Source organism: Hemiscyllium ocellatum, chromosome 1 (genome assembly GCF_020745735.1).
Source record: "Hemiscyllium ocellatum isolate sHemOce1 chromosome 1, sHemOce1.pat.X.cur, whole genome shotgun sequence".
Taxonomy (NCBI): Eukaryota; Metazoa; Chordata; class Chondrichthyes; order Orectolobiformes; family Hemiscylliidae; genus Hemiscyllium; species Hemiscyllium ocellatum.
The window spans coordinates 159,317,764-159,343,607 of record NC_083401.1 but is presented as its reverse complement, the minus strand read 5'-3'; the positions used below and the strand labels follow the sequence as shown (position 1 = coordinate 159,343,607).

At 41.5% G+C, this 25,844-nt stretch overlaps 1 long non-coding RNA gene across 1 annotated transcript; it reads left to right on the top strand.

Annotated features, from left to right (window-relative positions):
• Positions 1-8: 8 nt before the first annotated feature.
• On the top strand, positions 9-25,844 carry LOC132817081 (uncharacterized). The gene is made up of 3 exons (XR_009644852.1): positions 9-79; positions 21,558-21,673; positions 24,315-25,844. It is a non-coding gene; the product is annotated as an uncharacterized LOC132817081 (long non-coding RNA).

Sequence of the window (25,844 nt, the reverse complement as noted above, 5' to 3'; positions counted from 1 at the left end):
CGGAGGATTGACGTCTCGGCGGAAGTTCCCAGTTTTCGTCTGCTGCAAATAGGGTAAAGGCGTCCGCCAGCCAGGGCAGGTGAATATTGTTTCTCCTGGTCGTGTTTACAAATGCATTTCAGCAGGCATTAGTATTAACGGTTTTTTTGTTTGTGGTTTGGGAATATTTCGATACAAATGAAACTTGTGACATCGTCCCCGCCTGCTCTGTAATGGCGAGGAACAACGGAAATCCTTTTTAAAAATAGAGAAATTGGCAGCTCTGTGTGTTTCCAGATTTTTTAAAAAATCTTTCATGCGTAAACGATGGCAATTTGCTGGTAAAATAACATCAGGTTTAGTACACACATGGTAATATACCATGAGATGGATTTTGCAAGGGACTAGGTGTTGACTCAAAGTCGTTTTGCTTCAAACTGACTGCAACTAGGCCTAGCCTGCACTCATTGGAGATCACTGAAAGTTTATTTTATAGAGTCACACAACACAGAAACAGACTCTTCAGTCCAACCAATCCATGCCGAACATAATCCCAAACTAAACTGGTCCCACCTGCTTGTTCCTGGCCCATTATCCCACCAAACCTTTCCTTTTCATGTACTTATCCAAATGTATAAGATTCTGAGGGAGCTTGTTGGGTAGATTCTGAGAAAGTTCCACTATATGGAGAATTTAGAAGGGGCATGGAATAAGATGTCTCTATTTAGAAGAGAGTTGAGGAGGAAAATTGATCAAATTCTTTGCCCCGGAGCAGTAGAAGCTATATGGATCATTGATTTACACAGTTTCAAATTTGTGATTTTGGTCCATCCCTAGTTGTACTTTAGTAAGTGGCACGCAACCTTCTTGAACTGCTGCAGTCCACTCTCTATAGATTATGACGACCAATTTCCGGAGAAATTTTCTTAATTTATCATGAGACGCCAAGCTGCTGGATGAAGACCTGCTCCTTTATTCACCTGCCCTTGCTTGTGGATGCCTTTTCCCTATCCAGTGTAATTTAGGCTTTCAAAGGGACCAATTTAATAGGCTTTCTTGAGTTAACAAAAACAGTGTGTTTGATAATACTCAACATGTGTAGATAATAACATAACAGACATGGACACAGATTAGAAATTAGGTGAGTCCAAAAGATAAAAAGTATTAAAAAAAGACATGCGGATTCTGAAGAATAGATAAAGAATAGTTGTGAATGTTACATTGAGTAATATCCATAGTAGGTGGTAGGTAAGTTCAATTTGGAGATGCTTGGCTTTGTAGGTCACCTGAAAGGCCTTAGTCCTGATCCTATTGACTGCAGTTTCAATTGCTTCCAGCAAAGAGAGACTTCTTTCTTTTTAGCCTTAGCACAAACCTTCGCTCACCACCACACAGAGACCAGCATTGAACTTTTTAATCTTTGCTCTTATGTATTCTTGACAGAGTAAAACGCAAACATATTTCTCACCCAGATTGCTGTCTTTCTTCTATTATGTTTACAGTCTGAGATAACTCACAGGAGATTGCACTTCAGTTTGCAGTACACTTCACAGGAGATTGCACTTCAGTTTGCAGTACATTTCTACCTTTTGAAGACCTTCCCTTTGAAGGCTCCTTAACATCTGTCACGCATGATATTCTGGTGTTTCCTTGAGGCCGAGCGTAATCCACACGGGGCCTTCCAGGCTTTCATTGAACTACATTGTTCAACATTTATATTCTCTGTCATTTATAGCTGTATTTCCTCTTTTTAAACCTGCATCTTAATTAAAAGTTCAACATTACTGAAAATGTTCTGTGGTTATGATGCATCATCATGGCAAGATCCATCCACAGTGCCATTAAAGTGGAAGTTCCAGGATTTTGACCCAACACTGAAGGAACGGCAATATATTTTCAAGTCAGGATGGTGAGTGACAAGGAGGGGAACTTGCAGGTGATGGTATTCCTACTGTTGTCCTTGTCCTTCTAGATGGAAGTGATCATGTTTGGAAGGTGCTATCCAAGGAGCCTTGGTGAATTCTTTACAGTTAATTTATAAATAATGTTTACATTTTTAAAAACATTTTGTACCATTTGTGTAAGTCCCAATCTTTAAATTTCTGGACATGCAAATATTTAAAATTAATTTTAGTTTAGTACTTTTAGTTTATAACCAAGGAATCTGTGCAAATTATTAAATGTGATTGGCTGTTGAGTAGCCTGATGCTGTTACCATTCAGTTCAATTCTGGGAATGTCTGGGAGGATATCTGCAATTACCTGCTGTATTACTTGTCCTGATAAGAGTTCATCTCTCAGCACTCTTGCTTTGCCACTGACTACAAACTTCAATTCATTATTGTGTAAATCACCACAAATTGCTGGGTGATTTTCACCGAGGAGCATGATCATTGTGAAGGAAACTTCAACAGAGTGAGAAAAAGGCTGAATGATTGAAATACTGAAAATTTGGTTCATGTAGGAGTTTGGTGCATGGAGAGTACAAAGGTGCTTTAACTAAGGATAATTCCAACGAGCAAACTCGAGAGCAGGAGCTGAGTGGGAGAGGATAAAAGGTGTGTATCCAGAAGCTGTCCTGCAGTGAGACTGGTGAACAAGTGATATCACAAACCACGGTGTGATATGTGTCCAGAGAAAGAATATGATTCATGAATAGAATTGGGGAATATTTCTTGTTTTTAAAGTAAAAATAATATTGTGATTAGGTCTGCAGAATTTTTCAACTCGCTTTTTGCTTAAAAAAAATCCAATTCAGTACCTGATTAATATTTGCCTTTTTTTAATAAAAATGAAGCAACCCTTAGAATAAAGCGCAAAGACCAGGGAATCTGGAATACTTAATTAATTAATTCAGTATAATAGTAATGGCAGCTTGGGTGATGTATTGCTCCTGCAACATGGTATGACTTGATAGGTGGAAGCTGCTGGACACCAATGTGATCCAGAGAGAACACACCTGTAGTCAGTGTTTGCAGCTCAAGGAACTTTGAATCTGATTTGAGGACCGGGGTTTGAGCTGTAGACATTGCACCATATCAGGGAAGAGGAAAGTTACCTGGACTCCTTGCTCCAGAAGGTAGTCATAACCCCTTATGATTCAAATTGGTCTGTGATCAGGGACAGGAGGATGTGATTGTTGATAAGGTATGGGAATCCAGGGAGGTGCATTTTAGGATTCTTACATCTGCCATAGTTATGAGCTTCTTGCAAATTGAGCAAACATGAGTGGAGACTACAGGAAAGCTGAGAGAATTGACCCTTAGCAATTTCATAGATCTTAGTGATGCATCCTTATTTTAAACCTCTTTTTGAAGGTAACTTTGCAACATTTAAACCAAGTTTATGCATCTGTTAATAAACAAACAATGTCTTATAATATTTGCAACTCTTGACTGATGGGAAAAGTGGTCCTAGCTTTTCAAAAAGATTTGGTGCTCAGATCACCTTCCTGAGGCAATCAGCTGGACATTGCTGCTACTGCTAACTATAACATGTATCTAACCAAAGTCCACTGAAATAGGGCAGTAACTATCTTTTCCAACACACTGTGATCTCTTGACAATGTTCACTCCAATTTTCACCCATATAGTAGCTCCTGAACTTATGCAGTTTTAAGCCCTAGATTTTTTAATGATTCTTATCTCAGTGACTTCAGGTTTTCCTCACTCCCAGTAAGTTGTATTATCCTTTGACTGGCTTAAAGCTAGTCTCCATTTTTCAGCCACCCTCCTGCCTGCTTCACTTCCCACTCCTTCCAGCCTCAATCTCCCATTCCATAGCCTCCATTTGCTCCTTGCAGCCTTCCTCTCCCTTCCTTGATACCTACCTCTCTCCCCTCCTGCTATCTCTTTCTTCCCACTACTTGCAGCCTTCTCTCCTTGTTACAGCCTTTCTCTTTGTTCCCCTGCAGCTTCCCTCTCACCTCACCAGCTGATATTTAACAAAGATGAGACTGCAGAGTCCTTGGAAGTGCAAGGTAAAATTCTTTGAGGAGGCAACAAGCAAGTTAGACAAAGAAGTACAGTGGATGTAATCTATTTGGATTTCCAGAATGCCTTTGACAAGATGCTGCACAGGAGGCTGCTGTTGCCCATGGTGTTAGAGGCAAGGTTCTGGCATGGATATTTTGGCTGACTGGTACAAGGCAGAGAGCGAGGATGAAGGGGACTTTTTCACGATGGAAGTCAGTGATCAGTGGAGTTCTGCAGAGGTCAATGGTGCATCCAGAACTATCCATGTTATACATTCACAATCTGGATGAAGGAAGTGCAAGCAAAGTAGCTGATGGAATACAATGTGGAAACTTGTGAGATTATGCATTTTGGTAGGAAGAATGGAGATGTAGACTATTTTCTATGTGGGGAAAAAGCTCCAGAAATCTGAAGAGTATGGGATATAGGAGTCAGCTCAAGATTCTCTTAAGGTTAACAAGCAGATTAGCAAAGCAAATGCATTGTTAGCCTTCATTTCAAGAGGGTGAGAAGACAAGTGCAGAGATGTCTTGCTGTGTAAGTCTCTGGTCAGAATGCATTTGGAATATTCTGAGTAGTTTTTGGCCCCGTAACTAAGGAAGATTGGAGGATGTCCAGAGAAGGTTTACAAGAATTAGGAACAGTTGAGGACTCTGGGTCTACACTCGATGGAATTTAGTAGAATACTGAGAGGCCTGGATAGAGTGAACGTGGAGAAGATGTTTCTACTAGTACAAGAGACTAGGACCCAAAGGCACAGCCTCAGAGTGAAAGAACAATCCTTCAGAACTGAAATGAGGAGAAATTTCTTCAAACAGATGGTGGTGATTCTATGGAACTCATTGCCACAGAAGGCTGTGGAGGCCGAGTCATTATCTGTATTTATGATAGAGATACATACGTTCTTGATCAGTATGGGGATAAAAGGTTACAGAGAGAAGGAGGGAGAATGGGGTTGAGAAATATATCAGCCAAGATCGAACGGTGGAGCAGGCTAATTGGGCTGAATGGCCTAATTATGCTCCTATATCTTATGGTTCCTATATCTTATCTAAGATATGTACATGTTGGTGATGCATACTTCTTGTCAATATCAGATTGTCTGCCCAATCAGCAAAAATTCAGGCCTGTATTCCTGCTCAAGTATGATTCATGTTAATGGACCAATACAGAGCCCAATCTCTGTACATTGTGCAACAGCTAGTCTCCTCATCACAACAATGTATACACAGTCATTGTTACAAACAGAGCATGTACATTTCAAAAATAATTCTACCCAGACTGAATTGCTTTCAAACTCAACTGATGAAATCTTACTCTTCAGTGCAGAATACTGAAGTTTGCACACAAACAAGACATTGCACAGAGGAAAGGGAGCAGAGTTCTTGGCACCATCTCTTCATTTTCCACAACAGATGAAAGCTCTTTCTCGTTTACTGATGTCCTTTTCCCTATTGCATCTACATCCTCTACAATAGCAATACTACTTTGGTACTTTATACCTCAATTGTGCAAGCGTTTGTAAAAGCTTAAATCTTAAATTCGGCAGGCAATCTTGAGACAAGATCAGGAATTTTAAACAGACAAGAGATGGCATTTGCTGTCTGCATCACAGGCAGATAACCTCATAAACATATAAGCAACTTTCCATCAAGCCCTTTGAAAGAAAAGCAGGCAAATACCCAAAGTGGTTTCCAAGCCTGAACAATGTCAAATAAATCGAATAACTGATGCACATATATAATTATGTGGTGACTGTGTACAAGGCTCCAAACATTGCAGAACAATGAATAGTCACTCATTGGGATAGTGCAGAAACTCAGCAATTTCTGTCCTTTCCTTGCACAGTATACATAAGGCCTCTTCCAGAAGAACGTGGTAGTGGTAGAAATCATGAGGTGGAATGCCACAAAGTATAGGGTAAGAGTAGGTAAAATCCATGCCCTGCAATCATTTGCCTTCCAGTACGCCATATACTGTTTGAAAGACCTTGAAATGCAAAAAATAAGATTTAGTAGCATAATACTGAGTAGCCTCTAATCAACCACATTGACGTTTCTTACCAATGCTAAGAAGATGTGGCTGATATTTTGATTTGGGAGCAAGGCCTGAGTAGATTAGATTAGATTACCTACAGTATGGAAACAGACCCTTCGGCCCACACCAACCCTCCGAAGAGTAATCCACCCAGACCCATTCCCCTACCTTATATTTACCCCTGACAAATGCACCCAGTAGTCACCTGACAACTTCTAGAATGATACTAGATATCTAGTCAGTGGCAGTTCTTTATATCAAATCATAGTTTTCCAGAGTAGAAAACCATGAAGCACATTACATGACTTGTACTGACATTCAGTGCTTCAGTTGCTATTGAATATTGAAGAGATTCTCTGATTCCTGTGTGATTTTCTTTCATGAATTCAGATGCCCATCAAGGATGACATTGTCCAAGCCCTTAGCACAACAGGTTTGTCAATAGTGGAGCAAGTAATCAAATTTCTCTTCCTTTTCTATTGAAAAGTTGATAATTCTCTGTTCAGGATCCCTTCAACCTGTCATATGAAAGAAAAGTGATTACAGTTGAGATAAGAATCTCCCAGCTGTAAATGACATCGGTATAGAGTGCCATTATAAATCCTAGGATATTGAAACAGCAGCAACATAGATGCCGTGGTAGTAATCTTCCAAGAATCCTTAGATTTTGGAAAGTTCCCAGGGGATTGGAAAACTGCTGATCTCACAGCTTTATTTAACAAAGGAGACAAGTAAATCAGGAAGCTATAAGCTATAAACAGTTGATATGTTTTTGGGGGTGCAGAATCGAAAGGCTGAAGGGCCTCTTCAGTGCAAGATAACTCTAAGCTAGGTACTTTAACAATTGTAATTGTCAAATTGTGAGAATCAATTTACAAAGAATATAATAACATCGCATTTAGAAATCCCTAAGAGGACTGAAAAGAGGCAGTATGGCTTCATGAAGGAGAATTCATGTCTGACAAATTAATTGGAATTGCAAGGTTTGTGAAGGTTTGTAGCTCAGGTTGAGGTTTAGGGTGTAGGTTTGTTCGCTGAGCTGTAGGTTTGATATCCAGACGTTTCATTACCTGGCTAGATAACATCATCAGTGGCGACCTTCAGATGAAGCGAAGCTGTTGTCTCCTGCTTTCTATTTATATCTTTCTCCTGGATGGGGTTCCTGGGGTTTGTGGTGATGTCATTTCCTGTTCATTTTCTGAGGGGTTGATAGACGGAATCTAGATCTATGTGTTTGTTTATGGTGTTGTGGTTGGAGTGCCAGGCCTCTAGGAATTCTCTGGCATGTCTTTGCTTAGCCTTCCCAGGATAGATGTGTTGTCCCAGTCGAAATGGTGTGTAGGGCTATGAGGGAGAGAGGGTCGTGTCTTTTTGTGGCAAGCTGGTGTTCGCGTATCCTGGTGGCTAACTTTCTTCCTGTTTGTCCTACATAGTGTTTGTGGCAGTCCTTGCATGGAATTTTGTAGATTACGTTGGTTTTGTCCATGGGTTGTACTGGGTCTTTTAAGTTTTAGTTTTTGTTTGAGAGTGTTGGTGGGTTTGTGTGCTACTAGGATTCCAAGGGGTCTTAGTAGTCTGGCTGTCATTTCTGAAACTTCTTTGATATATGGTAAGGTGGTTAGGGTTTCTGGCTGTGTTTGGTCTGCTTGTCATGGTGTGTTCTTGAGGAATCTGCGCACTGTATTTTTTGAGTATCTGTTCTTCTTGAATACGTTGTATAGGTGGTTCTCCTCTGTTTTCCGAAGTTCGTCTGTGCTGCAGTGTGTGGTGGCTCGTTGGAATAGTGTTCTGATACAGCTTTGTTTTTGTATGTTGGGATGGTTACTGGTGTAGTTAAGTATTTGGTTAGTGATTGTCGGTTTTCTGTATACGCAGGTTTGTAGTTCTCCGTTGTCCTTTCTTTCAACTGTGACGTCCAGGAATGCAAGTTTGTTGTCGGTTTCTTCCTCCTTGGTGAACTTTATGCCTGTGAGGGTGTTGTTGATGATGTTAAATGTCTCTTCTATCTTGTTTCATTTTGTGATGACAAAGGTGTCATCTACGTAGCGGACCCAGATTTTTGGTTTGATGGTTGGTAGGGCTGTTTGTTCTAGTCTTTGCATTATTGCTTCTGCTATGAATCCTGATAGCGGAGATCCCATGGGTGTGCCGTTGGTTTGTTTGTAGACTATGTTGTTGAAAGTGAAGTGGGTGGTGAGGCACAGGTCCCCTAGCTTCATGATGTTTTCGTTGGTAATGTGATTGATGGTGGTTGGGGTGTGTGTGATGGTCTCTTCTAAAAGTGTGGTAAGTGTTTCCTTTGCCAGGTCGATGTTGATGGAGGTGAAGAGTGCTGTTATGTCAAATGAGATCATTGCTTCATCTTCCTCTATTTTGGTGTTTTTGATTATTTTTCAGAATTCCTGGGTGGAGTGGATGGAGTGCTGTGACTCTTCTACTAGCTACTTCAGTCTTGCGTGTAGTTCTTTGGCCAGTCTGAAAGTTGGTGTTCCAGGGAGTGAGACTATAGGTCTGAGGGGGGCTCCTGGTTTATGGATTTTTGGTAGTCCATAGAATCGTAGGGTGTTGGTCCCGTTGGGTTTCATTTTATGGAATTCCGTCTTGTTTAATTGTCCGGAATTGTGTAATTTTCTTAGGAGATATGTAATTTTGTTTCCTAGTTGTGGGGTTGGGTCTAGTGCCACCTCTGGGTAGGTGTTGGTGTCTGCGAGTAATGCATTAGCTATCTCTATGTTATCCCTTCTGTTCAGGATGACTGTGAGCCGACCTTTGCCTGCAGGTAATATAATGATGTCTTTGTCTTTTTTGAGGTTTTCTAGGGCTTTCTTTTCTTGTGTGTTCAGTTTGTTTCCCTCTTTCGTTTCAGAGTAGGTGCAACTGTCTATCTGATCGATTGTTGTCCTTCAATGTGGTTTCTAATGCCGCTACGAAATCCTTCTTGTCAGAAACTTAATCCTTTTACTAGTACTGCTTTTTCTGTGTCTGATAGGGTCTGATCTGATAAGCTCTTTATTCATGCTCCTGTATCATTGGTTTTGTCTTTTTTTGTGAGTTTGTCAAGTTTTTTCTTCAGATCCCGATTTTTCTTTATCTGTGTTTGTCGTTGTTTGGTGTTTATGGCTCATTCTACCGCGTCAGAACGCTATTCCAACGAGCCATCACACACTGCAGCACAGACGAACTTCGGAAACCAGAGGAGAACCACCTATTCAACGTATTCAAGAAGAACGGCTACTCAAAAAATACAGTGCGCAGATTCCTCAAGAACAAACCACGACAAGCAGACCAAACACAGCCAGAAACCCTAACCACCTTACCATACATCAAAGAAGTTTCAGAAATGACAGCCAGACCACTAAAACCCCTTGGAATCCTAGTAGCACACAAACCCACCAACACTCTCAAACAAAAACTAACAAACTTAAAAAGACTCAGTACAACCCATGGACAAAACCAACGTCATCTACAAAATTCCATGCAAACACTACGTAGGACAAACAGGAAGAAAGTTAGCCACCAGGATACGCGAACACCAGCTCACCACAAAAAGACACGACCCTCTCTCCTTCATAGCCCTACACACGGATGAAAAAACCCACCATTTCGACTGGGACAACACAGCTATCCTGGAATAGGCTAAGCAAAGACATGCCAGAGAATTCCTAAAGGCACTCCAACCACAACGCCATAAACAAATACATAGATCTAGATGCCATCTATCAACCCCTCAGAAAATGAGCAGGAAATGACATCACCACAAACCTCAGGAACCCTATCCAGGAGAAAGATGTAAATAGAAAGTAGGAGACAACAGCTTCGCTTCACTTGGAGGTCGCCACTGATGATGTTACCTAGCCAGCAAGCAAACCTACACCCCTTAATTGGAATTCTTTGAAGAGGTATCAAGCTGGGTAAATGAAGTGGAAGTGGATGAAATATACTTGGATTTGATAAGGTGCTACTCACTGCACTACATAGTAAAATAAGAGACCACAGTTTTGGAGATGGTATAATAGCATGGATAGATGATTGGCTAGTTAATAAAAGATAGAGATTTGGGATAAAGGGGACAATTTCAGAATGGCAACCTGTAATTGGTGAAGTGCTGAGGCCACAATTATTTACTATGTTAATGGCTTGAATGACGAGAACGAAGGTGCTATAGCCAAGTTTGTGGATAGTACAAGAATAGGTAGAAAGGCAAGTGGTGAGGATGACTCACAGAGTTGGCAAAGGGATATAGACAAGTTAAGTGAGTACACAAATATGTCAGAATCGGGGAAAATAAGAGGTTATGTACTTTGGCAGGAAGGATAGAGGAGCTGAATATTAATTAAATAGAGAAGGACTATAGAAAACTACAGCACATAGGGATTTAGGCATTCCCATGCATGAATTTCAAAAGCGGGAAAGGTAAATGAACTGCTGGCCTTTATTTCAAAGAAAGTGGAGTACTAAAATAGGTAAAACCATATAAGTCACTGCAAGTTAGTCTGCACATAGAATTCTGAGAGCATTTTTTTATCTCTTTATCCAAGGAAAGATATACTGAAATGGGTGGTTCACAAGGTCGATCCTGGGTATGGAGTAATTTTCAAATGAGTAGAGGTTGAATAGGTTGGGCCTGTACTCATTGGAGTTTAGAAAAATAAGGGGAGACCTTATTGAAACATTTAACGGTCTTACAGAGTATGGCAGGGCAGATGCAGAAAGGTATTTTTTCCCTTGTGGAAGAATCTAGGATGAGAGACATAACCTAGGAGTAAGTTATTATTTTTAACACTGAGATGAGGATTTTTTTCCTTTCGCAAGATAGTGAATCTGGAAATCTTTACCACAGAGGTTTGTTGAGGCAGGGCCATTATTCAAAGCTGAGACAGACAGATGTTTAATCAGTAAGGGAATGAGGGGTTTTGAGAAAACGGCGGTAATGTGCATTTGAGGATGCTCATATAAGTCATGATCTCACTGAAAGATGAACTATCTCGATGGATCAAATGGCCAGCTTCTGCTACTACGACTTATGGTTTTATGGTCATGTTCTGAACTGCAGTAATTTCACTTATTTATTGGATATTACCAACATCCAAGTGAGGAGCTTAGCATCCATTCAAAATTCACAGTTTAATGATTAAAATAGCTTTCCCTCAAGTTTACATTATGCATTATTTACTGTAACAACTTTGTTTTGCAGAAAAATGTTTTAAGCAAAGGCATTGCACTTGACACAGCACTACCACTTCACGATTGACAGAAATAAGAGAAGAGCAAGCATTACTTTAATTACAGTTAATCATTTTTACTGTGAGCCATTTTATTTAGAAGGTGACTTCAGCATCCATCAAAGATTTATTCCATTATGTTTGACCTGAAATTGTTGACTAAATCTTCTTTTAAGTGAATTTACCTGAAAAGAAATGAGCATAACTCCCAGAACAATTATTTGTAGAGAAAAATGCTGTGTAGAACTATTGATTTGTTGAAAAGGATCGACCACTTTCAGTAGAGGTCTCCTTATTCTCTCAACTGGACTTTTTAAATTAGTGATACCTCCTTCCGAGTTCCCTGACTAAAGGGAAGAAGTAAACTTTGAAAATAACTGAATAACTGAAAGAATGAAATAACTAAAAATTTTGATAATTTTATGAAGCTTTATTAAGTATTTACTCTTCCAAGGTGAGCAGTGCCAGAATTTTTCTATGAAGTTAAAATTAACCCTCACTGAGGTCTAGCCATTGTCTTGTATAAATTTGTCATTGTCTCAATTCCCTTAATTACAAAATCCAAAATGCTGTTATCTCCATGAGCTCACATGCAAGAAATACGTATTTGAACCACAAGGTGTCTCTATTCTATCACAGTCCTTCTGCAGATTTCATTTATAGAGATGTACAGCAGGAAACAGACCCTTCGGTCCAACCCGTCCATGCCGACCAGACATCCCAACCTAATCTAGTCCCACCTGCCAGCACTTGGCCCAAATCCCTCTAAACCCTTCCTATTCATTTACCCATCTGGTGCCTTTTAAATGTTGTAATTGTACCAGCCTCCACCACTTGCTCTGGCAGCTCTTTCCATACGTGCTGCACCCTCTCTGTGAAAATGTTGCTCCTTAGGTCCCTTTTAAATCTTTTCCATGTCACTCTAAACCTCTGCCCTCTAGTTCTGGACTCTCCCACCCCAGGGAAAAGACTGTCTATTTGCCTTCTCCGTGGCCCTCATTATTTTATAAATCTCTATAAGATCACCCCCCAGCCTCCAACACTCCAGGGAAAAAGCCCCAGCCTATTCAGCCACTCCCTATAGCTCAAATCCTCCAACCCTGGCAATATCCTTGTAAATCTTTTCTGAACCCTTTCAGGTTTCACAACATCCTTCCAATAGAAAGGAAACTAGAATTGCACGCAGTATTCCAACAGTGGCCTAACCAATGGCCTGTACAGCCACAACACGATCTCCCAACTTCTGTACTCAATACTTTGACCAATAAAGGAAAGCATACTAAATCCCTTCTTCACTATCCTATCTACCTGCGACTACTTTCAAGGAGCTATGAACCTGCACTCCAAGGTCTCTTTGTTCAGCAACACTCCCCAGGACCTCACCATTAAGTGTATAGATCCTGCTCTGATTTGCTTTTCCAAAATCCAGCACCTCACATTTATCTAAATTAAACTCCATCTGCCAGTTCTCAGTCCATTGGCCCATCTGATCAAGATTCCATAGTCTCTGAGGTAACTTTCGCTGTTCACTATGCCTCCAATTTTGGTGTCATCTGCAAACTTACTAACTATACCCTCTATGTTCACATCCAAATCATTTATATATGTGATGAAAAGTAGTGGACCCTGCACCTGATCCTTGTGGCACTACACTGGTCACAGGCCTCCAGTCTAAAAAGCAACCTTCCACCATCACCCCCTGTCTTCTACCTTCGAGCTAGTTCTACATCTAAATGGCTAGTTCTCCTTGTATTCCATAAGGTCCAACCTTGCTAACCAGTCTCCCATGGGGAACCTTGTCAAACGCCTTACTGAAGTCTACATAGGTCACATCCACTGCTCTGCCCTCATCAATCCTCTTTGTTACTTTAAAAAACTAAATCAAGTTTGTGAGACATGATTTCCCACACACGAAGCCATGTTGACTATCCCTAATCAGTCCTTGCCTTTCCAAATACATGTACATCCTGTCCCTCAGGATTCCCTCCAACAACTTGCCCACCACCGATGTCAGGCTCACCTGTCTGTAGTTCTCTGTCCTTACCACCTTTCTTAAATAGTGGTATCATATTAGCTAATCTTCAGTCTTCTGGCACTGCACCTCTGACTATCAGTGATCCAAATATCTCTGCAAGAGGCCTAGCAATCACTTACCTAGCTTCCAACAGAGTTCTAGGGCACACCTGATCAGGTCCTGGGGATTTATCTACCTCTATGCATTTCAAGACATCCAGCATCTCCTACTCTGTAATATGGACAGTTTTCAAGATGTCACCATCTATTTTCCCAAATTCTATATCTTCCATGTCCTTCTCCACATTAAATACTGATGCAAAATGCTCATTTAGTATCTACCCCATCTCCTGTGGCTCCACACAAAGGCTGCCTTGCTAATCTTTGAGGGGCCCTATTCTCTCCCCTCTTTGTCCTATTTGCCAAAGCTATCTCATGTCCCCTTTTTGCCCTCCTGATTTCTCTAAGTACTGCTTGCATACTCTTTTAAGGATTCACTCGATCTCTCCTGCCTATACCTGACATATCTTCACCAAACCCTCAATTTCTCTAGTCATCCAGCATTCCCAACAACTACAAGCCTTTCCTCTCACCTTAACAGGAATATACTATCTCTGGACTCTCGTTATCTTATTTTTGAAGGCTTCCCATTTTCCAGCCATCCCTTTATCCACAAACACCTGCCCCCAATCAGTTTTTGAAAGTTCTTGCCTAATACTGTCAAAATTTGCCTCCTTTAATTTAGAGCTTTAACTTTTACATCCGGTCCATCCTTTTCCATCACTATTTTAAATCTAATAGAATTATGGTCACTGGCCCCAAAGTGCTCCCCCACTAACACCTCAGTCACCTGCCCTGTCTTGTTTCCCAAGAGTAGGTAAATTTTTGCACCTTGTCCAGTAGGTATATCCACATACTGAATCAGAAAATTTTCTCGTACACACTTAACAAATTTCTCTCTATCTAAACACCTAACACTATGGCAGTCCCAGTCTATGTTTGGAAAGTTAAAATCGCCTACCATAACCATCCTATCAATCTTATAGATAACTGAGATCTCCTTACAAATTTGTTTCTCAGTTTCCCATTGACTATTAGGGAGTCTTTAATACAATCCCAATAAAGTGATCATCCCTTTCTGATTTCTCAGTTCCACTCAAATAACTTCCCAGCCGTCGTGTTGCTATGGAGGAAGACGGCTGGAGGAAGAGCGCCTCTTCTTCCGCCTAGGAACCCTCCAACCACAAGGGATGAATCTAGATTTCTCCAGTTTCCTAATTTCCCCTCCCCCACCTTGTCTCAGTCAAATCCCTCGAACTCAGCACCACCCTCCTAACCTGCAATCTTCTTCCTGACCTCTCCGCCCCCACCCCACTCCGGCCTATCACCCTCACCTTGACCTCCTTCCACCTATCGCATTTCTAACGCCCTTCCCCCAAGTCCCTCCTCCCTACCTTTTATCTTAGCCTGCTGGACACACTCTCCTCATTCCTGATGAAGGGCTCATGCCTGAAATGTCGACTCTCCTGCTCCTGGGATGCTGCCTGACCTGCTGCGCTTTTCCAGCAACACATTTTCAAACACTGCTCTAGGCCAAGTTAATACTTATGGCTTATTTTTTTAAAATTTAAACGACAGACAGATCTCAATAAAACATATAAGCAAGAAAGAACCCACCCTACTCACTATTGTAGTTTTATAGCAAGGCTACACTTAAAATTATTCACTTATCTGTTTCTTGCTGTGAGCTCTCCCAAACACGTTTCTCCAAGATCAGTTATGAATTTTGCTGTTGAAGTTTTCCTAGATGCACTCCGATGTCCGGAGATACATTAATTCAAACAACAAAGGCAGTAACTGCGCAGATTCACTGCTGCGTCAGTTCTCTCTCTCTCTCTCTCTCTCTCTCTCTCTCTCTCTCTCGCTCTTCCCCCTCCCCCTTCACGGACCATGTGCTGCCTATTGCCTGTCCTTCTTTCTCTCTTTTAAAAGTGCCGTTGTTTTGACTTAAAACAATGCAACAGCAAAGAAAACTGTAATTGCTGCTCCTGGAATTCCAGGAAATTACAACCAACACATAAAATACCTCAAAAAGGAGCAGGACTTACAGCCATAATTTTTTCCTGTCCTCCATCTTGCTAGTTTGTATATTTATATTCCTTACAAAATACATGCACCACAGAAAAGTTCATGTATCTTTCTGCAAACAGTTTATGTACCCATTGACAGTTTTCCTCACTGAATGTCAAATCTCTGTTTCTCTGCCACCAAATTTTGAAAGCATTATTAGCTAACCTTGTTTTGGTGCAAAATCTGGATCTGTTTTTAGTTGAATTACATTGGGCCACTAGGAACAGTTCTGGCATCCATCTTATGAAAAGGATATCAAGGAACCAGAGAAAGTGCAAAATGGAATTACTGGAATTATACAAAGTCAGAAGTGACATGACGAAGGAGCAGCACTCTGAAAGCTTGTGATTTCACATAAACCTGTTGGACTATAACTTGATGAAATGTGACTTCTGACCTTGTCTACCCCTGTCCAACACCAGCACTTCCATGTCATGGAATTATACCAGACTGAGAGCTTGTGCTTATCAGGGGAAATTGAACTTGCTGGGCTTCTTTTCCAACGACAGAGAAGATTGGAAGCAAACTTGATAAAGTTAGTTTGATTATTGTACAGAAGTAGAGAAGATATTTCCATTTGTGGATGAGATACAAGACAAAGATAAAATACCCTCAAATAATTTCAGTAGGGGATTCACCTTACTATTGAAATTCCTACTACAGTGAATAGTTGTGGCAAATAGCATAGATGTATTTAAGGAGAATCTCAATAAAGCCATGTGGGAGATAGAGTTAGAGGTAAGTTGATGGGTTTGGATGAAGAACAGTGAAAGGACACTTGTGTAGAACATATGGAGAGAAATTGATCTGTTGGAACATATGTTTCATTTCTGTGCTATATATATGATGTAATCCTCATTGTTAATTGGACATACTTTTTAGGCAAATTCAACCCAGTTAATTTGGACCAGATATAACTTGATTTTGTTTCAGTTCAGTACCAATAATGGGAATTTAACTCTCAGAACACTGGATTAGGTGCAGATGGGAAGTAAATGCTTTCAAATTCTGAAATCCAGCACTAACTTATTTCTGATTTAATAATGGTAGCTGAGAGGAAGCACAATTAATCCACCCTCAAGAGACAAGTAGGTTAGAAAAGTTCACTAAGGAGCTGCATGCTTCCATTTCATTTTGTTTCTGGGGAGGTCTGGAGCTTTCAAAATTGCAATGATAATCAATTGCCACTACACTTGGAAATTAGCCACTCGATACTGGCTATTTGTTCCTAGCTCTTCCGAGTCCAGATTTCACAGAAATGTAGTAATAGGAAAAATTAGATGGAAATGAATGTAGAGTGAGGTGGGTCAGGAGAGTAATTTGGGTGTTCGGTTGTGTGGTTACTCATATAATTGATTAAGTTCTATTCTGACTAATATTTCCAGGGCAGCTACCTACATAAGTACATCACAAATGTTCCAAGACTCTGACTTTTAGTTCAGAAACAGAAACATTCATGGAGGGTCTTGAGGAGCCTCATCAGAACTTAAAATTTCCCAGGCAATTCCTATGCGGGTCTGCACATCAGAACTTCTGCAAAGTCCCAGTGTGCATCCTCACCCACATGTTTGCTCTTCAATGATTCAGATACCAGAGGATTTGGCTCATTATCTTTCTAACATTTCCAACTCAATTTCATAATTGTCTCCTACATAAAACAAATTCAACAACAGCAGTTTCTAAGTTTACATCATTTTTTGTTTTGTTAAAAGACTTGGAAACTGGAACCTTGAACAGATACCAAGGACTGGATTTTTCAAAAGTCATCCTGACTCCGCGTACCTTTTTATATTTGTCCGAACAGGACTTGGATGTGGAAGCCCACCCATTCGTAACAGACTCCCAGAAATCCAAACTCAGCAGGAATATTTAGACAAACTTCATTTTGGCTGTTTCCAAGGTCTTTACCTTCGGTGAAGGGGTCGTAAATTTATGAAATCAGCATAACTGCTCTTGGGTATATTTAACTGTTATGTTCTAAAACTTTTTAAGTTCCCAGCACTTTAAACATGAAAAAAAATTGGCAGGTCAACTCAAAAAAGCTGGATTGCATTAATTGACAACACAGTGGCGTAGCATCTGTTTGTGCTGTATTTTTTGACAGTTCTCTAATGACTATTATTATTACATCATCATGCAAGCTTGTCTGAGTTTCAAAAGATGCAATAATGTTCGCAGATGTTTCTGAGTTCACAGTGTGAATGAAAGCTTAAAGAGTCTTTTAAAGATTTTTATTGATTTGGGATAAAAATGAAAGTTTATTCTTATAGCCAGAGGTATACTCATATATTCTGGGTGGGAAATTTGCTGGTGCTATTCGGGTGGGTTTAAACTAGCTCAACAGGGGGATGGGAACTGGAGGTGTAGCTGCAGTGCACAGGAGGATGAGAGTAAGAAGAATAGGGACAGGATTTCAGGGTCACAGGAATATGCTGGCAGACAGCGAAGTGGTTTGAAGTGTGTCTACTTCAACGCCAGAAGTATCCAAAATAAGGTAGATGAGCTTGTGGCATGGATAGGTACCTTGGACTTCGATGTTGTGGCCATTTCAGAGACATGGATAGAGCAGGGTCAGGAATGGATGTTGCAGGTTTCAGGGTTTAGATCTTTCATTAAAAACATGCAAGGCAGTAAAAGAGGGGGAGGTGTGGCCTTGTTAGTCAAAGATAGTATAACGGTGGCTGACAGAACTTTTGATGAGGACTCGTCTACTGAGGTAGTGGGCTGAGGTTAGAAACAGGAGAGGAGAGGTCACACTGCTTGGAGTTTTTTATAGGCCTCCGCATAGTTCCAGGGAGGTGGAAGAGAGGGTTAGCAACATTATCCTAAGTAAGAGTGAAAGGAATAGGGTGGTCATTATGGAGACCTTTAACTTTCTCAATATTGATTGGAAATGTTATAGCTCTAGTACATCAGGTGGATCAGTTTTTGTCCCATGTGTACAGGAGGGCTTCCTGACACAGTATGTCAGAGGGGAGGCCACACTGGTTCTTGTGCTTGGTAATGAACCAGGCCAGGTATTTGATTTAGTTGTAGGTGAGCACTTTGGAGAGAGTGACCATAATTCAGTTACATTTAGTTTAGCAATGCAAAGGGATCAGTACGTGCCACAGGTCAAGAGTCATCGATGGGGCAAGGGCAATTATAATGCGATTAGGCAAGAATTAGGATGCATAGAATGGGATAGCAAAATGCAGGGAATGCAGACAATCGAAATGTGGAGCTGGTTTAAGGAAGAGATATTACGTGTCCTTGATAGGTATGTCCCTGTCAGGCAGGGAGGAAGTGATAAGGTAAGGGAACTGTGGTTTACTACAGAAATTGCATCACTTGTTAAGAAAAAGAAGGAGGCTTGTGTGTTGATGAGGCAAGATGGTACAGATGAGGCGATGGAGAGTTACAGATCAGCTCAGAAGGATTTAAAGAGACAGTTAAGAAGAGCAACAAAGAGGACACGAGCAGTCTTTAGCAAATAGAATAAAGGAGAACCCTAAAGCTTTCTATAGGTATGTTAGGAATAAAAAGATGACTAGGGTAGGAATGGGGCCAGTCAAAGGCAGAAGTGGGAAGTTGAGTGTGGACCCTGTAGAGATCGGAGAGGTGCTAAATGAACATTTCTCATCGGTGTTTACTCAGGAAAAGGAGAATATTGTGGAGGAGAAAAATGAGGTACGAGATATTAGACTAGAGAGGATTGAGGTTAGTTACGCACAGGTGTTATCAATTCTAGAAGGAGTGAAAGTAGACAAGTCCCCTGGGCCAGAGGGGATTTATCTGAGGATTCTCTGGGAAGCTAGGGAGGAGATAGCAGAACCTTTGGCTTCGATATTTGAGTCGTCATTGTCTATGGGTTTAGTACCTGAGGACTGGAGGATTGCAAATGTTGTGCCCTTGTTCAAGAAGGGCAGTAAAGATGACCCAGTTAATTATAGACTAGTGAGCCTTACTTCTGTTGTCAGAAAGGTTTTGGAAAGGACTATAAGAGATAAGATTTATAATCATCTAGTAAGCAACAATTTGATTTCAGATAGTCAACATGATTTCGTCAAGGGCAGGTCATGTCTCACAAACCTCATTGAGTTTTTTGAGAAGGTGACCAAGCATGTAGATGAGGGTAGGGCAGTTGACGTGGTATACAAGCACTTCAGTAAAGCATTTGATAAGGTTCCACATGGTAGGCTGTTGGAGAAAATGCAGAGGCATGGAATTGAGGGTGATTTAGCAGTTTGGATTAGAAACTGGCTTTCTGGAAGAAGGCAACGAGTGGTGGTTGATGGAAAATATTCAATCTAGAGTCCAGTTACTAGTGATGTTCCACAAGGATCTGTTTTGGGACCACTGCTGCTTGTCATTTTTATAAATGCCTTAGATGCAGGCATAGGTGGATGGATTAGTAAATTTGCAGACGACACTAAAGTCGGTGGAGTATTGGACAGTTTGGAAGAATGTTGCAGGGGGATTTGGATAAACTACAGAATTGGGCTGAGAGGTGGCAAATGGAGTTCAATGCAGCTAAATATGAGGTGATGCACTTTGGGAAGAATAGCAGGAAGGCAGAGTACTTGGTCAATGGAAAGATTCTTGGTAATGTGGATGTGCAGAGGAATCTTGGAGTCCATGTGCATAGATCCCTGAAAGTTGTCACCCAGGTGGATAGTACTATTAAGAAGGCATACGGTGTGTTAGGTTTCATTGGTAGAGGGATTGAATTCCGGAACCACAATATAATGTTGCAACTATACAAAACGCTGGTGCGGCCACACTTGGACTATTGTGTATAGTTCTGGTCGCCCCATTACAGGAAGGATGTGGAAACATTGGAAAAGGTGCAGAGGAGATTTACCAGGATGTTGCCTGGTCTGGAGGGAAGGTCTTATGAGGAAAGGCTGAGAGACTTGGGTCTTTTCTCATTGGAAAGAAAACGGCTAAGGGGGGATTTGATAGAGACATACAAGGTAATCAGAGGATTAGATAGGGTAGACAGTGAAAGTCTTTTTTCCTAGGATGATGACTTTAGCTTGTACGAGAGGGCATAACTACAAATTGAGGAGTGATAGATTTAAGACTGATGTCAGAGGCAAGTTCTTTACACAGAGAATGGTAAGGTGTGGAATGCCCTACCTGCTGAGGTTGTCAACTCAGTCACATTAGGGAGATTTAAACAATCCTTAGATAAGCTCATGGATGATTTTTGGATAGTGTATGGGGACAAGCTGAGAAAGGTCCACAGGTCGCTGCAACATCGAGGGCAGAAGGGCCTGTTCTGCGCTGTATTGTTCTATGTTCTATAATAAATTAACAAATTGACCTTTCATTTACTTCATGAATGGGATTTTTTTTTTCTTGTATCAAGTTTGTAGAATAAGAGATCTCGCAAACTGTTCGTGGTTTATTTCATTGCATCTCCACATGCTTCTGAGGTCTTTCATAGAGGGTAGGAAGGGTAATTTGGGTTAGCTGGGATGGGCGGTATTGCATATTAGTTTATTGGTCAAATGGTTTAATGGGAAATTGGTTTGTTTAGTTCTGACCAAAATGAGATGGGGGAGAAATTCAATAATTCACGACAGTGAGTATGGTAATTGCGGGAGTAACCAATATTGAAGGAGAAAATATACTGATCAAGAAAAACAAAGCAATGAGGCAGCAGGCCAAGCTTCACTTCTTGAGGGACCTTAGTGCAGGAGGGTGAAAGGTGGACATGTGTTATCTTGCTGCATGGGGGCCATGAGTTCACCCAGATTAACACTGCAAAGGGAGTGAGAGCAAATGGCCACAGAGGGCTGCTCCTGAGGACCTGGTTACAGTATCAGAAAACATTCAGTAACTTCATACACATAGACACGATTAGCGAATGCATCTTCAGTAACCACACCATCAACCTCACATTGCACCCAGTGCAACACACTCTAACCACTCTAGAAATCTGTTGCAAACAGGACTCCTGCTAAATAAAGAAAGCAAAAAAAACTGTGGGTGCGGTTTCTGAAATCAGGAACAAAAACAGAAATTGATGGAAAAACTCACCAGGTCTGGCAGCATCTGTGGAGAGAAAGGAGAGTTAAGGTTTCAGGTTCAGTGACCATTCTCAGAATCTACTGTGATATATACGCTGTAGATAGCATAAGTATATATCTCTTGCTTTGTTGCCAACCCCTCACTTCCCTTAATTCAAGCCCCTCATTGTGTCTTTATGTTGTCAGATAGCCCAAGACCTGTTGCTTGGCTGGCCAGCCAGAGGTGCATGAAGTTGGTGATTCAGAGGGAAAGCATTTGGAAGAGAAAGCAATGTAGTCATTTCATAGAATCCTGACAATGTGTAAGTAGGCATTTTAGACCATCGAGTCCACACTGATCCTGCAAAGAGCAACTCACCCAGTCTCACCCCTCTACCTTATCTCTTTAACTCTGTATTTCCCATGGTTAATTCACCTCGCCTGCACATCCCTGGACACTTTGGGAAATTTATCATGACCAGTCCACCTAATTCATTCATTTATTTTATAGGATGTGGGTGTGGCTGGCAGGCCAGCATTTATTGTCTGCACCTTAAGTAGATGGTGGTGAGTTACCTTCTTGAACCGCTACAATCCACCTGCTGTGAGTTGACCCATAATGCCCTTCAGGGGAGGACTCTGGGATTTTGATCCAGCAACAGTGAAGGAATGGCAATATATTTCCAAGTCAGGATGGTGAGTGGCTTGAAGGGGAACTTGAAAATGGTGGTGTTCCCATGTATCTACTGCCTTTGTCCTTCTAGCTGGGAATGGTCGTGGGTTGGAAGGTGCTTTCTGAGAACCAGTGAATGTCTGCAGTGTATCTGTTGATAGTACGCACTGTTGCTACTAAGCATCGATGGTGGAGGGAGTGTATGCTTGTGGATGTAGTACCAACTAAATGGGTGGCTTTATGCTGGATGGTGTCAAGCTTCTTGAGTGTTGTTGGAGCTGTACTCATCCAGGTACAAATCAGGCATATTCCATCATACTTCTGATTTGTGCCTTGTAGATGGTGGACAGGCTTTGGGGAATCGGGAGGTGAATTATTTGCCACAGTATTTATTGCCTCTGACCTGCTCTTGTAGCCACTGTATTTGTGTGGTGAGTTCAGGTGAGTCTCTGATCAATGATAACCCCCCCAGGATGTTGATAGTGAATTATTCAATGATGGTAACACCATTGAATGTCAAGGGGCGGTGGTTAGATTGTCTCGTATTAGTGATGGCCATAGCCTGGCATTTGTGAATGTTCCTTGCTACTTGTCAGCCCAAGTCTGGGGATTGTCCAGACCTTGTTGCATTTGAACATGAATTGCTTCGGTATCTGAGGTGTTGCGAATGGTGCTAAACATTTTGCAATCATTGGCAAACATCCCCACTTCTGAACTTACGATAGAGGGAGGTCATTAATGAAGCAACTGAAGATGTCTGGGCTGAGGACACTACTCTGACTCCTGTAGAATGCCCTGAAGCTGAGCTGACTGGCCTCCAATAACCACCATCTTCCTATGTGTCAGGTCTGACTCCATTCACCAGAGAATTATCCCCCGATACCCATTGATTCCAGTTTTGCTTGGGTACTCTATACCATACTCGGTCGAATGCAATCATAGAAATGAATGGCATGGAAACAGACCCTTTCTTTCAACTCGTTCATGCCGACCAGGTATCCTAAATTAATCTAGTCCCATTTGCCAGCACTTAGCCGATATCCCTCTGAGCCCTTCCTATTCACATGCCCATCCAGATGCATTTTCAATGTTGTAATTGTACCAGCCTTCACCACTTCTTCTGGTGGCTCGTGCCATACACACACTACTCCCTGTGTGAAAAAGTTGCCACTTAGGTCCTTTTTAAATTTTTCCCCTCTCACCCTAAACCTAGTTCCACCCAGGGGAAAAGTCAATGGATGTATCAGAGCACCCAGAGGAAACCCATGCAGACATGAGTAGATTGTGCAAATTTCACACAGTCACCCAAGGGTGGAATTAAACCCGGATCCCTGGCGCTATGAGGCATCAGTGTTAACCATTTGATTTTATTTGCTCAGATGCTGAAGTTGCACATACTTTAGAGAGGGTAAAAACATGAACTGCAGATGCTGGAAACCAGACTCTAGATTAGAATGGTGGTGGAAAAGCACAGCAGGTCAGGCAGCATCCGAGGAGCAGGGAAATTGACGTTTTGGGCAAAAGCCCTTCATCAGGAACAGAGCCCTTATGAAGGGCTTTTGTCCGAAACGTCGCTTTTCCTGCTCCTCGGATGCTGCCTGACCTGCTGTGCTTTTCCACCACCACTCTAATCTAGAACATACTTTAGAGAATGACAGTCAGATGGATCACACATGGTGAGTTACCAAATATATATGAGCTGCAGCCAGACCATGGAGAAAGGACAACCCATATTCCAATCCAAAGACACAAAAGCCACAAATGCATTCCACAGCAGAGGACTCAACTGAGGAATTTGATGATGCAAAATACAGGAAAAGAAGAACAGATATTCCCAATGTCCTCAAAGGGTGATTCTGACACCCCAGGAGTCTCTGTTCCAGCAGATTACCAGGGTCTGAGGCATTGTCCCGCAGGAGTGACAATTGTTCTATTGAAGACCTGATTTTCTCCCTTGGGATATGATCCTTCCTCCTTCCACTTTGCCAATGTCTCTACTATCAGACAGCCAGCTCAGATTGTTGCTGTTTACACTGAGGATCTACATACAGAGATTGAGGCTAACCAGAGACACTGGAGATCATCCTGTCAGGCCTTCTAAAGCCTTCCACTGACCATACTGCAGTCACTGAGCTAATTCTGCAAAGTAGCATTGGGACAAACAAAGCCTCCCACAAGGCAAAGGTCACTATGGGAGAGTAGCATAATAAATAATGGTGTATTGCATGTATTATTTGGGAGTGTTGTTTAATTCAATTGGTGTAGTTGTTTTCTATTATCTTTTATTTCAGGATTTTGGTCAAGGTGATCCAAGGTGGGTGAAAAGATGAGGAAATGTGGAGCAGCAATAATATGAGAATTCTTCAGGGTAATTGATTCCGATGAGTCACTTGCAGGTAACTCTGCTGAACCTACAATGTGAAGAATGCCTCCTCCTTTCCTCTTCTCCTCTTTTTGAGGTGATACAAGGCTATGATGGCAAGTAAAAAATGAGGTCTGCAGATGCTGGAGATCACAGCTGCAAATGTGTTGCTGGTCAAAGCACAGCAGGTTAGGCAGCATCTCAGGAATAGAGAATTCGACGTTTCGAGCATAAGCCCTTCATCAGGAAGGCAAGGGCTACATCCTTTAAAAAAAACGCAAATTGTGAAGGATGCAGCAAATCACCACGAATTTGGAGACTTTTTTGGAGGGCATCATGCCCCTCTTGCATCAGGCAACTCAACCATTGCTCCAGAGTATTAATGTATGCTGCACAGTGTTCCTCATTGTAGCATGACTCTCACTGAAGTGGAGTCATCATGCATGTGGAGAGGCTGCTAACACTTGTCACTGAATAGCCATCCTCTGGATCCATGTGAGGCTGGTGTGTCCGATTGATGGACCTATCATGAGTGCTGCCAGGAAAAGTGAAGTCAACAACATGATGCGTTTGAAAACACATGAACTGCATGTTCAGGAAGTGGAATCATTGGTGAATGCAAAGAATTTCACCATTAAGATGCAACACGCAGATGGCTTCCTGCGCCATTGTGAAATCTGCTGTCCTGACAAAGTTATGTGTATATTCGTCTTCTCTCCTAAGAGAGAAGACAGCTAACTCTCCTTTCCTTATGTACAGGACCATTGTGTGCCCTCGATACAGTAATAGATCGAGATCAAAGAAATATTGGGGCTGTCATTAGCTTGACCTGGAACAAGTTCCTGTAGAAATTGAGGCCAACAATAACCTTGAGGGTCACTGGCAGCATCGTGCTTGCCAAGCACTGTAAGAGTCTGAGGAGATGGTGAAAGGCCTTCTCCTTCTTCCTTGGTAAACAGCTTATTTTCTTTGCTGCTTCTGCTTGATCTCATGGTCTGGAAATGTCAGCTTTGGACTTGGGTGGACACAATCATAAGTCACCTGGCACCTCGTTATAGTCCCAACAGGTTTATTTGAAACCACAAGCTTTTGGAACACTGCTACTTTCTCAGGTAAAGGAGGGAAGTGCACAGGTGAGCTTATGAATTTGTGACCCCTACACTGAGATGTCTTCAGAAGCAAAATGGCTACCATTGTCACTCCATTCCTGTAACACTACAATCAGTGAAGCTATTCTGATAATCTTTTCTCTAAAAGCAGTCCAGTAAGGAAAATTAGTCATTTTTAAAAATATATGTGTAATATGTAGCTGTACTTAAGAATGCTTAAAAAGACTTAAATGTTTTCATCAATTGTGAAAGGATCAATTGTAATTCTCTTGGATAATAAAAGATATTGATCCATATGACCTGGTAACCCTTGACCTGGAAACAGTACCAACAACAAAGAAGTGATACAA